This window comes from Palaemon carinicauda, chromosome 43, assembly GCF_036898095.1.
Source record: "Palaemon carinicauda isolate YSFRI2023 chromosome 43, ASM3689809v2, whole genome shotgun sequence".
NCBI classification, from domain to species: Eukaryota; Metazoa; Arthropoda; class Malacostraca; order Decapoda; family Palaemonidae; genus Palaemon; species Palaemon carinicauda.
Window position 1 is genome coordinate 20,288,792 of NC_090767.1, and position 15,232 is coordinate 20,304,023.

The window sequence follows — 15,232 nt, forward strand, 5'->3', positions numbered from 1 at the left end:
TCCCATCCTACCCTACCCACCCACCCATTCCCACCCTACCCTAACCCCCCACCCATTCCCACCCTACCCTAACCCCCAACCCTCCCCCACCCTAGCCCCACCCTGCCCCATCCCACCCCCAGCCCCCAAAGCCCCAATCCCCTCCTCCCCTTTCCCTTCCCCTTGTTACCCCACCCTCCCCTCCCCCTCTACTGAGTGCCAACTGGTTGGCTCCTCCTATTTATACCCTCCACCCATTTTGAATCAACCAATCACAGACCTCCATTTCAATTCAGCCAATCACAGCTCGTCCTCATCGAAACTTGTTGCCAAATGTATAATAATCTTAGACACAGAACGAGGGATGAGGTTGCTACACCTACATGTCTCATCTGGCCTTGGCTGCGACCAACTACAGTTTACTAACTGTCAGATACATAATTATCTTCTCAGGTTAAGGGAAATCTTACAAATTTCTGTACATTTTATTCAAATATTAGAGTAAATTTACTTAAAAACAATGGCGTAGGTCTAGTTTTACAAATGAAATTCTTAATTTACAATATTCCCTAAATAAATCTTTTTCGTGTTCGAATGTCTTATTATATGACTTCGACTTCTTATAATTAGTTATCAAATTGAACTTTTCAGGCTTATTATAAGCACTCATAGGCCTACACTAAAAGCCTAAATTTTGTTATGTAAGGTTAGGTTTTATAACATTTTATAGTATTTTACTTATTATAACAACCATTAGATTTATTACAAACGAAGTCGCCGACATCAAGACAAATCGAACATTTCATAGACGAGAAATCTTGTGACAGTTGTTCGTAAGTGATTGTGTGTTCTGATAATTATAAAGCCGCTAGAATAACATAACATAACATAACCAAGCTCAAAAGATATTAAACATGGTGTCTAAGAGAGAATCAGTGAAAGGTGCAATGGGTGTGAGTGTGAGAAAGAAGGAAGTGAAAGGGGGAAAAGGAGAGGAACCATGGCTGGTCCAAAGGACCGCAGATGGTGCAAAAAAGGGGTAAGATCGAACCAAGAAGCGATAGAATGTGATTTGTGTGATGTATGGTTCCATATAGAGGCTGTGGACAACTAGACAGAAGTGAATTTAAGAGAATTAGCGAATCTAAACATGCCTGATGGTTTTGTAGTAGATGCAAGGGGGGGGGGGATGTTTCAAAAACTTGAAGGCAGAAAACAAGAAACTTAGGAAACAGTATGATGAACTCAGGGATAATTTCAAAAATGCCCAGAAGTTGGTAAATTTTGACGTATTACTCTGCCAATAATAGTTTTCCCGAACCATAGAAAATATTGACATGTATATAACAATGCTAAGAAGTCTCCCTCTTGCAGTCTACTGTCAATTTCCCTCTTAAACAGTTTCTTCTAACTGTGAGATTTTAATGTTTTAAAACTAGAATGCTCTTTAGGTTTAGTATTTTAACCACGCTGCATTAATAACTGACAGTTTTGGGCTGTTTTCCTGGTCCTATCACATGTGGAAACATTGTTTGTGACTCCTACAGGACCTGAAATATCTGTTTCTCGTATACAGAGTATTTAGAGGAATTCTCAATAAGAAACATAAGTCTGGGAATTAATCGAATCAAACCCATCTTTTTATGTAATCATTATTATTTTAATCTTATTTATTTATGTTAATTATCCGTATTTTATTGAAATAATTGTCAAAATCACCCGATTATGTGCAAATTATTTGCGCAAATGATACACTTGCTGACTGAACTGGCTTACTCATTTGCGTAAATAATTTCTGCATAATCAGGTGATTTTGACAAGAGTTTCAATAAAAGACGGATAATTAGCATAGATGGTTAAAATAATAAGGATTCCATACAAAGACGAGTTTATTTGTATTAATTCCCAGACACTTACATAGCTGTCCAGTCAGCCAGTATGGAGATGCCATATTGGAGAGAGTCAAACCCGCTCTATTCACTACGAAAATAATTGATTTTTCAACGTTAAATAGATAAATTTGTATCGGAATTTAAATTCCTAAATTACGAAAAAGTATTTTGATACTTTTTTCTAAATTTTGTGATACTTTTGCCTCAATTTTGATAATATTTTCATTAATGGTACAAGTTCTAGACATTATCCAACAGTAATTGATTTTTCAACGTTAATGAAATAAATTTGTATTGGAATTTAAATTCTCAAGTTACGAAAAAACTGATAATTATTTTCTACATTTTGGCTCAATTTTAATAAAATTTTCATTAGTGGTACCAAAATTATTTACGCCACTTCTTTGATTAAGTTGTCGGGGAGCCATTTGTTTAAAACGTTTTATTTCCTTTTTTTTCGAAGTGCGAAGAAAATTAATATATATTTTTTCATTTTTAGGGTTTATTTGACTTGATTTTGTATCAAAATTTGTATTAATTGTGCTTTAATGCCCTCAATATATTACACAATGAAATAGTTCGAAATTCTGATTATACATTTGGGAGCCATTTGTTTATTTACAAAAGTTTGTTTACGAATCTTTTGATTTGTGACCAAGTTTATACGAGATGTCTGTACACTGTTTTCGTTAAGTTCAGGTAAATTAATGTATATTTTAGAAAATATTATAATGTAAAAACGTTATTTTTCCATGCAGATTAGACTGGCGTTGTATATATCGTAAATTAGACTAGGTTAAGCTTATGGAATACATAGCCTCTGTACCATGGTCTTCCACTGTCTCGGATTAGAGTTCTCTTGCTTGAGGGTACACACTCGGGCACACTATTCTATCTTGTTTTGTTAAAGTTTTTATAGTTTATATAGGAGATACTTATTTTAATGTTATTGTCCTGGAAATATATTTTTCCTCGTTTCCTTTCCTCACTGGGCTATTTTCCTTGTTGGGGCCCCTGGGCGTATAGCATCCTGCTTTTCCAACTGGGGTTGTATCTTACCAATTAGTAATAATGATAATAATAATTGGTTTATGTGCCGTAAATGTCCCTTACGCTATTGGTAAATGTTATAGGTTACTATAAGTAGGTAAATTACTATATTAATACATTTGTTAAATCTCGGGTGAATGATGTATATTTTACTTTAAGTATTGTTTACATAACCTGGTAAATTTTATATAAATATGCTACTTTAATATTGGAGCTTTTTGTATATCAGCGGCCAGTTCCTCCCTCGTGTAGAGAAAATGGGAATTTTCTTCCCATTTTCTACTTTTGTTAGACATGGCCTCTGTACTGCAAAAACTTTGTCTGTTATGCAAAACCTCTACTCAAAAATGCCTGCTCATTTAACCTAAAAGCCATGTCCTTACCTACTTACCCTTATATTGCTGTATTCTTGGCGGTAATATTATCATTATTACTTGCTAAGCTACAACCCTAGTTGGAAGAGCAGGATGCTATAAGGCCAAGGGCTCCAACAGGGAAAATAGCCTAGTGAGGAAAGGAAGCAAGGAAAATTAAAATTTTTAAGAGTATCAACATTAAAATAAATATCTCCCATTTAAACTAAGAAAACTTTTAACAAAACACAAAGAAGAGAAACAAGACAGAACAGCGTGCCCGAATGTACCCTCAAGCACCCAGCCATTACTGCTTTCCAATTCGTAAGCGCGGCCAATCCGGGTAACTGAGCAGTCACGTGACTTCCCAAAATAGCTACGCACGTGGCGCAGTGAAAACAAACCACACTGCAACGTGGTGCTGCATGAACGGTCGTCTGTTAAAGCTAAATCATTCGCCATTATGCCATCATCATGTGTTATTTTCAACTGCAAGAATCACAATATGATGCAAGGAAAGATGTTGCATTTTTACAAGTTCCCCAGTCGTAGCAGAAGCCCGGATAGGAGGGATAAGTGGCTTGCAGCATGCCAGCAAATGAATCCAAATGGACACAAATGGTCCCCACCAGAGTTGGGTTATTTGTAGTGAACACTTTATCACAGGTAAAAAAGTAAATACAGTTTCAGTGGCAGTTTATCACATTATGGTTATCACATCTCACACTTGTGTGCTGTAAACAGTTCAAAATAATTATTGTTTATCATCATTTTTAACTTGCAAGTGTCGCTAGAAGTTAGAACAGTTGTATTTTATATTTTATTACTCGCCTGAAGCATTTAACTTTATATTGTAACGTGTTTTAGCAGCTCCATCCAAAGAATTCACGTAATTGTAAGCCATTGCTCTGGTTTGTTTTCACTTCGCTTGATTCCCGCGCTAGCGGTCACGTGATCAATGACATCAGCTCGCGCTTATGAATTGTGTGGTTTATTTTAATTGTAATCTACGAATATATATAAAATGTCTTATTATAAAACAAATATATAAATTATGGGTGACATTATCTTGTTCCAAACCAATTTCACGGCAAAAGTAAGGCCATTAAAGTCATTTGTAGAACAGTGGGCTCACCCACCCAATGAAGTAAATAGTCTGGTGGCCGTAATATCTTGTATTTCATAAAATAGGAATCCAATTTTCTCTTATTTGAGCCTATGTCCACTAGTCTACAAATGCACCCATTATTGATTTCCAATCACCTGTGTGTATGTATGATGGCAGTGTAAGGGGGGGGGGGTGTCGCAGGGGGCCGTTAGCCCCTCCCTAACTGTTAGATAAGTAGGTAAGGACATGGCTTGTAGGTTAGGTTAGGGGTTCGAAGGTTATGTCAGTTGGTCCCCATTTTTAATGCATGCGGGAGGAACTGGCCGCTAATATACAAAGGCTCCCATGCGGATATCTAAGCTTCCCCTGAGTAATGAGAAAATGAACCTCATCTACTCATCTTGGATATGTTCCTCTAACTTAGGCCTACCGAGTAATTATGCCATTTATTGTAACCTATTTTACGAAGTAGGACCTAAATTGTGGCAAGAGTTCCATATTAGGAGTCATAAGGGACAAGCCAGCGGCTTTGCATCTTGAAATACTCCACTATGTAGGTTCCTCTATCCCTTTCTAAAGGCCATTGCTTTAATTGCAGGGCTTATTATAAGTGTACTTTTGTTCTTTGTTAAATATTTATGTGAGCTTGTAATATTTTGACTCCTTTTAGGGGTGTATGTATGATGACGGATATGTCCCCATAACTCCCTTCTGTTCAACCCTATCACTAAAAATACGTCAGTCTAAGTGGGATCGCCGGGTGGTGTTAGCCCTCTCATAGGTAAGTAGGTAGGGACATGGCTTGCAGGTTAGGTTAAGTGGGGAAGTTTAGGTTAGGTAGTGTTCTATGCATGCAAGAGGCCCTGTCCATTATCATACAAAGGCTCTCCTTTTATTACAGTTACAGCTACGTGCTTTTCGTAACTCCTGACTCCTGTATCTATCAAATTTATAAGAATTTCTGTAGCAAATTATTAGTTCTAATTCATGCCCACAGATGGATTTAGGATATTGAAAGAATATTTGTATATATATATATATATATAATAGTGTGCGTTTTGAAGGAGATACACTCGACTTCCTGCCTCCAGAGATGTGTGTGTTCTCGGACGTATTGAAGGAGGGGTAGGGTGCACACCTTAGGAATCAAATTGCCTGAGGGGTGTGTTTCTTGGAAGAAGAAGTGCACCTGTAAATCGACCTGTTAGAAATGCGTGCTTTTCAACATAGACGGGCACTCGGTAATACTGTACTCAACTGCTCTTAGTCGACCATCTGTGCTTTACTATTCAATATTTGGGATGAAGCTTGATCTAAGACTAGCATATCATTGATGATCCATACAGAAATAGTTTGCATATTCTAAACTTAGATACCTGGCTTTATTTTCTATTGAAATCTAGAGTACCTTAACTGAGAATGGCCTAAACTTATGTGGCTTAGGAAATAGTCCTATATACCATATATGTATTTAATGATAGTCTCTAATGCTATGTGACTCATGTATTGTCATTATGGTAATTTCAGAAAGAAAATCCCTCGGACAGGTGCTCCGAAAGCCGAGTACCTCACGAAGCGAAGAACCTCTCAATCAGGCTAGGGTTCAGATGCGTTTTGACATGGTCATCCATGGATGAACCTGGATGACGAGAGGATTACATTATCAGTAAGGAGTCTCCCTGCAAATATATTGGGTTCTCAGAGTTGGAGAACTATCCAAGATCGGTCGAGAAACCTCTTGAGATGTGTGAAGCAATGAAAACCATAGAAAGATGAAAGTCTTAAGGTATGGAATATAATGCAGACTATATTTATTGAATTCCAATTGCTTGCAAGGCCTTTGATATTACATGACTACTGTAGTCACTTATTTTTGTCTTGATAATAGTAATAAATAATTATAATTATGGTTCGTCGTTCAATTAGTTCGTTATGCATGTTCGTAATATTAGCCATGCAGTTAATTCTAATAGTCACACCTTTTCCATCATGAGGCTCAATACTTCATTGTACTCTATAAGTTTTATTCGAGCTGTGACCAATTTGTGGATTGGCCTTCCTAATTGGTTAGTTAAAATGGTAAAACTTCAAAAGTTCAGACCTGCAGCAAATATTTTTATGTTGAACAGGCTGACATAAGTCTTTATATAGTTTATATATGTAAGATTTATTTTGATGTTACTGTTTTAATATATATTATTTTAACTGTTCATTATTTTTCATATCGTTTATTTATTTCCTTATTTCCTTACCTCACTGGGCTCTTTTTCCCTGTTGGAGCCCTTGGGCGTATAGCATCTTGCTTTTCCAACTAGGATTGTAGCTTAGCTAATAATAATAACAGTTTAATGTATTTTGCAGTCAACAATACGAACACTGTTCTAGTGGGACGTGTACGTCTAAGGAAATGCACATCTATGAGCTGAATGAAGTCAAGATCTTTCTCAGTAAGTGAGTGGAAGGCTTTCGCTGCTGAAGCTAAACTGGAGGCTATAGGAACCAGTTATCGTAATATAGAATCACTTCAAGAGTGAACTAAAAATCTGCTTACACTTGATGCCAGAGATGTGAAAATGAAATCAAAGATATTATGAAGGTGGGTGGTGTACACAGCAATACTATGTTTTATTTCATCATTTCTACAGGCTTTTGATACCATAACCTGTAGTACTATATAGTTTTGTAGAGCATTTTGATTTTCTGTTTTACAAAACCAGTCAATTATAAAGCAGCGCTGTTTCATATTTCATAATTTATACAGGATTTTGATACAATAACCAGCAATACTGTATAGTTTTTAAGAGTACTGGTTTTGTATTATAATTATAAAGATCCTAGTACTATATAGTGTAGCGTGCATTACAGTAAACTCATTTTTTCAATATTAATCTTACCCGATAATCATGTAGCTGTCAACTCTGTTGCCGACAGAAATCTACGGTCGGGATACGCCAGCGATCGCTATACAGGTGGGGGTGAACACCACAGCGCCATCTGTGGTCAGGTACTCCAGTACTTCTTGTCAACACCACCTCAATTTTTCCTCTGTCGTGCCTCCGGCTAGACCTACATGGATACGCTGTTGATTCTGGAGTTTTTGCTCACGATTTGGTGATGTATTTGCTCTAGAGTTTAGCTTTCGCTATTCAGGAAGTTTTATCATTAGCTTAGCTAGCTTTTGGAATTAATTTGATTAATTATGGTGACGAAGAGAGTATGAACTCTCTTTCACTTTTAAATGGCCGACCCTTCCCTTAGACGGAAGTGTTGGTGTCTAAGAGAGTATAGACTCTCTTTCTTAATTTTGCTTAACAAAAGTTATAGATTTATTTTATATCTCTCCGCCTTTTATAGGCCTCTTCGATTAACTTCCTTTTATTATAAACTTATTAAAATTAATTTTTATATTTGTTTATATTCGACCTTTCCTAATAGTAGGCGGTCTTTTCTTGGTACCGAAGTTAATTAACATTGAGCCCGTCATTTCGTTTTTACCTGTTAACATATTATGCTATTTTAATGTTTTTGAAAGAATTTCTTTGATAGTCTCGTACTGTTTTCAAAGTTGAACTAACGTTTTGTTTTGTCTCTGCAGTTGTTGACGTTCAGAACGTTCAACTTGCGCTCTATCGTTACGATAGAGAGAGAATTTTCACGGTGTCACGTTGCAGTAAGAGTAAACCGATTCTAGCGTTTTGTTCATTCTTTCTTAGCTTAATGGTTTTAATTCTAATAAAGGAACTTTTTATTTGGGAAATCTTTCAGTTTTTTTCCTTTAACAATAATATGTTTTAACGATATATATGATTGGGCTCATCTCTCAGGTTCTAAGTCAAGAGAGAGAGAGAGAGAGATAGAGACGGAGGGAGAGAGAGGAGGATAAACGTTTCGTTCAAGCGAGTAACGTTGTTATCGTTTTTGCTCTTCTCCCTAGTCTCTTTAGGGGAAGAAGGTAAACGTTTCTAGAGTTTTATTCTTGTTCTCAAGCTTTATGCGGTGAGAGATTTTAAACGTAGTTTATTTGATCTAGTGTTTAGTCTCTTTCCAGCCACTGAATTATTTATCTTTCATTATATTTTTCTGTTACATTGTAATTCTGTTTTCGCAATTACTAACTTTTAAGGAAGGATAGAATTGCGTGTTTCAGGTACAAACCACTTAAAGTTTCGAGTTCAGTGAAATAAGTGCAAACAGAAAATCAAAAGTGATAAAGTGATAAGCGCAAAGTGTTACAGTGTTGCGTTCGAGGGTTCGTCTGTTCGTGCCAGTTGTTCGCCTAGTCTGGGACCTCTTACAAGCTCCCAAGCCCAGGGGAGAAGTAATGTCGAAGGACTTATGGGTTCAGCAGGCCTTGATCGACGAACAGACGTTTCCCTCCGTGGTTTCGGGTGTATCTACACACGTTGCCGACGTGATCACCCCACCCACACAAAGACGAGAGAGCCCTTTTATTCCTCGTCTGCGGAAGAGGTTTCTCGCAGAAACCATGGACCAAATCTTGCAGCTTTTAAGTGCAAGTCGGTCCCTTCCGAGCAAGTCCAACTCCTAGGTGTAGCCATTAGCACTGGGTCAGTTCGGACTTGCTGCAGTACGACAACTGCACACCTCCCAGAGAGGCAAGGTGGTATCGCAACAGGCAGTAGCTCCGTCTGTTGCCGCACCAGCTGTTTTAGACCCTCAGTCTCAACGGACAGTAGCTCCGTTTGTTGTTGTCTTTCTTAAACTCTAGTGGTCTATGCTGCAGACAATGCAGTCTCAGCTTGCGGTGTTGATGCAGGAGTTTCAGGCAGAGAAGGTTAACACACCTCCTCCTGCGAGCGCTCCTCCACCTCTACGCAGTCCAGCCTGCCAGACGTATGATGTTGAGGTTCCTCAAGCTACCTCCATGCGTGAGCTGCCGCATTGGGAGTTGCCAGATACCAGCTCTGTGCAGCAACCTCCACTTTCCTTGAGGCAGGAGCCTCTTGCCACGCGGCAACCTCCTCAACACTTGAGGCAGGAGCCTTATGCTTTGCAGCAACCTCCTCTACCCTTGAGGTAGGAGCCTCATGCGTTGCGACTACCTCCTCCATCCTCGAGGCAACAACCTCTTGCGGTGCGACAACCTCCACCATCCTCGAGGCAGCAACCTCAACTCCACCTCTGCGCAGTCCACCCTGCCAGACGTATGATGTTGAGGTTCCTCAACCTACCTCCACGCGTGAGCTGCCGCATTGGGAGTTGCCAGATACCAACGCTATGCAGCAACCTCTTGCGTTGCGGCAACCTCCACCATCCTTGAGGCAGCAACCTCAACTCTTGCGGCAGCCACCTCCACTCTTGAGGCAAGAACCTCAACTCTTGAGGCAAGAGCCTCAACTCTTGAGGAACCTCATGCTATGAGGCAGCCGCCTCAATGCATGCAGCAACCGCATTCTTCACAGCATGAGCCTCTCTCTGCGCAGCTACCTCCTCAACCCTTGAGGCAGACGCAACTCTTGAGGCAGGAACCTCACAGGAGCCTCATGCTATGCGGCATCCTCCTCAAACCATGAGGCAGGAGCCTCATGCTATGCGGCATCCTCCTCAACCCATGAGGCAGGAGCCTCATGCTATGCGACATCCTCCTCTACCCATGAGGCAGCCTCATGCTATGCGGCATCCTCCTCAACCCATGAGGCAGGAGCCTCATGCTATGCGGCATCCTCCTCAACCCATGAGGCAGGAGTCTCATGCTATGAGGAGCCTCATGCTATGCGGCATCCTCCTCAAACCATGAGGCAGGAGCCTCATGCTATGCGGCAACCGCCTCAACCCATGAGGCAGGAGCATCATACTATGCGGCATCCTCCTCAACGCATGCGGCATAAGCCTCTTCCCTTGCAGCTTGAGCCTCATCCCATGCAGCATGAGCCTCATACCATGCAGCATGAGCCTCATCCCATGCAGCATGAGCCTCATCCCATGCAGCATAAGCCGCACGCCATGCAACATGCTCTGCTTACCTTACAGCATGCTCTACATACAGCATGCTCTGCATACAGCATGCTCTGCATACCTTACCGCATGCTTCTCAGTCACACATCTTTGGTTGTTGCCAACTCACTAGACTGTCAAGCAGTTTCATAACGTTGCCTTCTAGTCTGCTGCTTTTACACCAGTGAAACCCTCACTGAGAGAACTTAGCTTTTCTCGGATATGGTTCCTGTAGATGAGAAAGTGCTATTCTCCCTCCTTCTGATATTCCCTTGAGGACTCTGTCATTTGGAGAGGAGCCTTTAGCTGCGTAGCCTCCTATGGACTTTTATTTAAGCATAACATGCTTCCAGGGAAGGTAATGGTTCCACTTCAGTCGCTAACCCCGTCTGTTACCACACCTGCTCCCATAGACCTTGAGCTGTGTTGCAAGACATGCAGTCCAAGCTTAGTCCTTGTTAGAGGATTTTTTGTTTACGGAGTCAGTGTGTCACTGGGAAGACGTTCAACAACCAGCAGAAGTGACTTGTTGTGACGCAGTGCGGCAACCTCAGCAACCCGATAAGGAGTTGTCTGTACGACCCAGACAGTCTAGACAGCTTCGGGTTGTCACTGTATCCTCGCTTCCCCATGGTTGACAGTTCACAGACTGTGCAGCAGTACCATGATCTTGTGTCCGGCTCCGTCAGACGACTAGCTTTTAAGAGCTCCCACAAGTCGTCGCTGTCTGGAGATTCTCAGATGGACTATGGATCTGACCAAGGAACTGGGCCTCCTGGTCAATTTTGAGGAGTCCCAGCTCGTCCCTTCCCAGACCATTGTCTACCTGGGTATGGATCTTCAGAGTCGAGCTTTTCGGGCTTTTCCGTCGGCCCCAAAGATCTACTAAGCCCTAGTTTGCATCCAGAGCATGCTGAGAAGGAACCGATGCTCAGTCAGGTAGTGGATGAGTCTAACAGGGACACTTTCATCGCTGGCCCTGTTCATCGAGTTAGGGAGACCCCACCTCCGCCCCCTTCAGTATCATCTAGCGGCTCACTGGATAAAGGACATGACGCTAGAGACGATCTCAGTTCCTGTTTCCGAAGAGAGGAGGTCTACTCTCACGTGGTGAAAGAACAGCTTTCTTCTCAAGGAAGTCTACCTTTGGCTGTTCAGAAACCCGACCGCCGTCTCTTCTCTGACGCATCAGACACGGGTTGGGGTGCGACTTTGGACGGACAGGAATGCTCGGGAACATGGAATCAGGAGCTAAGGACACTTCACATCTTTTGCAAGGAGCTGTTGGCGGTTCATCTGGCCTTGATAAACTTCAAGTCCCTCCAGCTTAACAAGGTGGTGGAGGTGGACTCTGACAACACCACAGCCTTGGCTTACATCTCCAAGCAGGGAGGGACTCATTCGTGGAAGTTGTTCTAGATCGCAAGGGACCTCCTCATCTGGTTAAAAGATCGAAAGCTCACGCTGGTAACGAGGTTCATTCAGGGCGATATGAATGTCATGGCAGATCGCCTTAGCCGGAAGGGTCAGGTCATCCCCACAGAGTGGACCCTTCACAAGATTGTTTGCAGCAGACTTTGGGCCCTGTGGGGTCAGCCAACCATAGATCTGTTCGCTACCTCGATAACCTAGAGGCTCCCGTTGTATTGTTCTCCGATTCCAGACCCAGCAGCAGTTCACGTGGATGCTTTTCTGCTGGATTGGTCCCATCTCGACCTGTATGCATTCCCGCCGTTCAAGATTGTCAACAGGGTACTTCAGAAGTTCGCCTCTCGCAAAGGGACACGGCTGACGTTGGTTGGCTCCGCTCTGGCCCGCGAGAGAATGGTTCATAGAGGTACTGCAATGGCTGGTCGACATTCCCAGGACTCTTCCTCTAGGAGTGGACCTTCTACGTCTACCTCACGTAAAGAAGGTACATCCAAACCTCCACGCTCTTCGTCTGACTGCCTTCAGTCTTTCGAAAGACTCTCAAGAGCTAGGGGCTTTTCGAAGGAGGCAGCCAGAGCGATTGCCAGAGCAAGGAGGACATCCACTCTCAGAGTCTATCAGTCTAAAGGGGAAGTCTTCCGAAGCTGGTACAAGGCCAATGCAGTTTCCTCATCCAGTACCACTGTAACCCAGATTGCTGACTTCCTGTTACATCTAAGGAACGTAAGATCCCTTTCAGCTCCTACGATTAAGGGTTACAGAAGTATGTTGGCAGCGGTTTTCCGCCACAGAGGCTTGGATCTTTCCACCAACAAAGATCTACAGGACCTCCTTAGGTCTTTTAAGACCTCAAAGGAACGTCGGTTGTCCACTCCAGGCTGGAATCTAGACGTGGTCCTAAGGTTCCTTATGTCATCAAGATTTGAACCTCTCCAATCAGCCTCTTTTAAGGACCTCACATTGAAAACTCTTTTCCTCGTGTGCTTGACAACAGCTAAAAGAGTAAGTGAGATCCACGCCTTCAGCAGGAACATAGTTTTCACATCTGAAACGGCTACATGTTCCTTGCAGCTCGGTTTTTTGCTAAAACGAGCTTCCTTCACGTCCTTGGCCTAAGTCGTTCGAGATCCCAAGCCTGTCCAACTTGGTGGGGGACGAACTGGAGAGAGTACTTTGCCCAGTTAGAGCTCTTAGGTACTATCTAAAAAGGTCATAACCTTTACGAGGACAATCAGAAGCCTTTTGGTGTGCTATCAAGAAGCCTTCTCTTCCAAGGTCTAAGAACTCAGTTTCTTAACTATTCAGGCTCCTGATTAGGGAAGCACATTCTCATCTGAAGGAAGAAGACCTTGCTTTGCTGAAGGTAAGGACACATGAAGTGAGAGCTGTGGCTACTTCAGTGGCCCTCAAACAGAACCGTTCTCTGCAGAGTGTTATGGATGCAACCTATTGGAGAAGCAAGTCAGTGTTCGCATCATTCTATCTCAAAGATGTTCAGTCTCTTTACGAGAACTGCTACACCCTGGGACCATTCGTAGCAACGAATGCAGTAGTAGGCGGGGGCTCAGCCACTACATTCCCATAATCCCATAACCTTTTTAACCTTTCTCTTGAATACTTTTTATGGGTTGTACGGTCGGCTAAGAAGCCTTCCACATCCTTGTTGATTTGGCGGGTGGTCAATTCTTTCTTGAGAAGCGCCGAGGTTAAAGGTTGTGATGAGGTCCTTTAGTATGGGTTGCAGCCCTTTATACTTCAGCACCTAAGAGTCGTTCAGCATCCTAAGAGGACCGCTACGCTCAGTAAGAAGACGTACTTAATAAAGGCAGAGTAATGGTTCAAGTCGTCTTCCTTACCAGGTACTTATTTATTTTATGTTATTTTTGAATAACTAATAAAATAAAATACGGGATACTTAGCTTCTTTGTTAACATATATGCTGGTCTCCACCCACCACCCTGGGTGTGAATCAGCTACATGATTATCGGGTAAGATTAATATTGAAAAATGTTATTTTCATTAGTAAAATAAATTTTTGAATATACTTACCCGATAATCATGATTTAATTGACCCACCCTTCCTCCCCATAGAGAACCAGTGGACCGAGGAAAAAATTGAGGTGGTGTTGACAAGAAGTACTGGAGTACCTGACCACAGATGGCGCTGTGGTGTTCACCCCCACCTGTATAGCGATCGCTGGCGTATCCCGACCGTAGATTTCTGTCGGCAACAGAGTTGACAGCTACATGATTATCGGGTAAGTATATTCAAAAATTTATTTTACTAATGAAAATAACATTTTCCAGGTGTGAGCATTTGTGTCAACTACATGTGGACAGTTCTGTATTTTCCAGGAGTGTCGTTTATTTCAAGAACCTACTTTCGAGTCTGATTTGTGAGTATTTTGTAGTAAGTCTTTGTTATAATGAAGACTATTCTTACTCAAATACAAACCATCATTTATTAATAGGAGTGGGATTCAGCGAAACAGAAACTTGGCTGTTAAAATTTATAGAGATAGTGGCAGTTACTGCTGGGTGGCCAGGAAGTCCCACCTAATTGGCAGTCCAATGAGTAGCTACTTTGAATTCAGCTACTGTGTAGTAGTGATATACTCTGTGCCCTTAACATTGGCTGTTTTTAATCATTTTATGCTTTTTTTGTTGTTTAAAAGTGTATTTGCTGTCGTCTTCTGGTGGAAAACCCAGTTGCAGACATGCAAATCTACCTTAGTTAAACCTGGCTGCACTTGCAGCAGGTTTACGAGTCGGACTTCTGTGGACCCCAATCTCATTTGTCCTTTGTGCAAGGCTCATGAGTGCTCTCAGTCATGCCCCTGTAAAGAGTGTAGGTGATGACCTCCTTTGGAATGGTCTGAGTGTGGTAGAAGGAGGATGAAGTAGTCTTAGAGAGACTCCTCGACTTTAGAGGTGGTCATGCCAAAACTGCCGCTGAGGATGCTCTTTAGCTCCTCCTTCTCGCCTTCTGGTTCTCTTAGTGCTGCTTTCTTTGGCTTCCTTTAGAGCAGAGTCCTCTGGAGGAACACCAAAGAAGGAGGAGACCCCATTTGACCCTGGGGCAGGCTTCAAGAGAGGTAGGAGTATCACCTTCCCCTGCCTCCTTGTCGTTCGCCCCCCTTCATGATAAATGACGACGATGTCTGCAGGGACTTGGACCTGAGGAAATTGTGGCTTCAATGGTAATCCTTGTGCATAGAAGATGCAGAAAAATGTTAGTAGACGTTAGGACGTCCAGGACTCCTACTGCTATGCCCTTCTCTTCTGCTGTTCCACCTGCAGAAAGAGCGCAGGATATGACGACCATCAGCAGTCTTTACGTACTGTAGGAAAAAATCCTCAGTCTTCTCCTGTGGTTTCATCGCCGCCAGCCAGGAAATCCTTGACTTCTACTTCTGTTCAACATAAAAACATTCGTTGCAAGTTTGAACGTTTGAAGTTCCACC

At 42.0% G+C, this 15,232-nt stretch overlaps 1 protein-coding gene and 1 long non-coding RNA gene across 19 annotated transcripts in view; one reads left to right on the forward strand and one right to left on the reverse strand.

Moving 5' to 3' along the window:
- The window catches only part of LOC137633427 (uncharacterized), a 257,530-nt gene that overhangs the window by 153,717 nt on the left and 88,581 nt on the right, over window positions 1-15,232 (reverse strand). The gene's annotated exons all lie outside the window — the stretch shown is intronic.
- LOC137633449 (uncharacterized) lies at window positions 5,052-6,952 on the forward strand. Its single transcript, XR_011042225.1, has 3 exons — window positions 5,052-5,163; window positions 5,910-6,168; window positions 6,744-6,952. It is a non-coding gene; the product is annotated as an uncharacterized lncRNA (long non-coding RNA).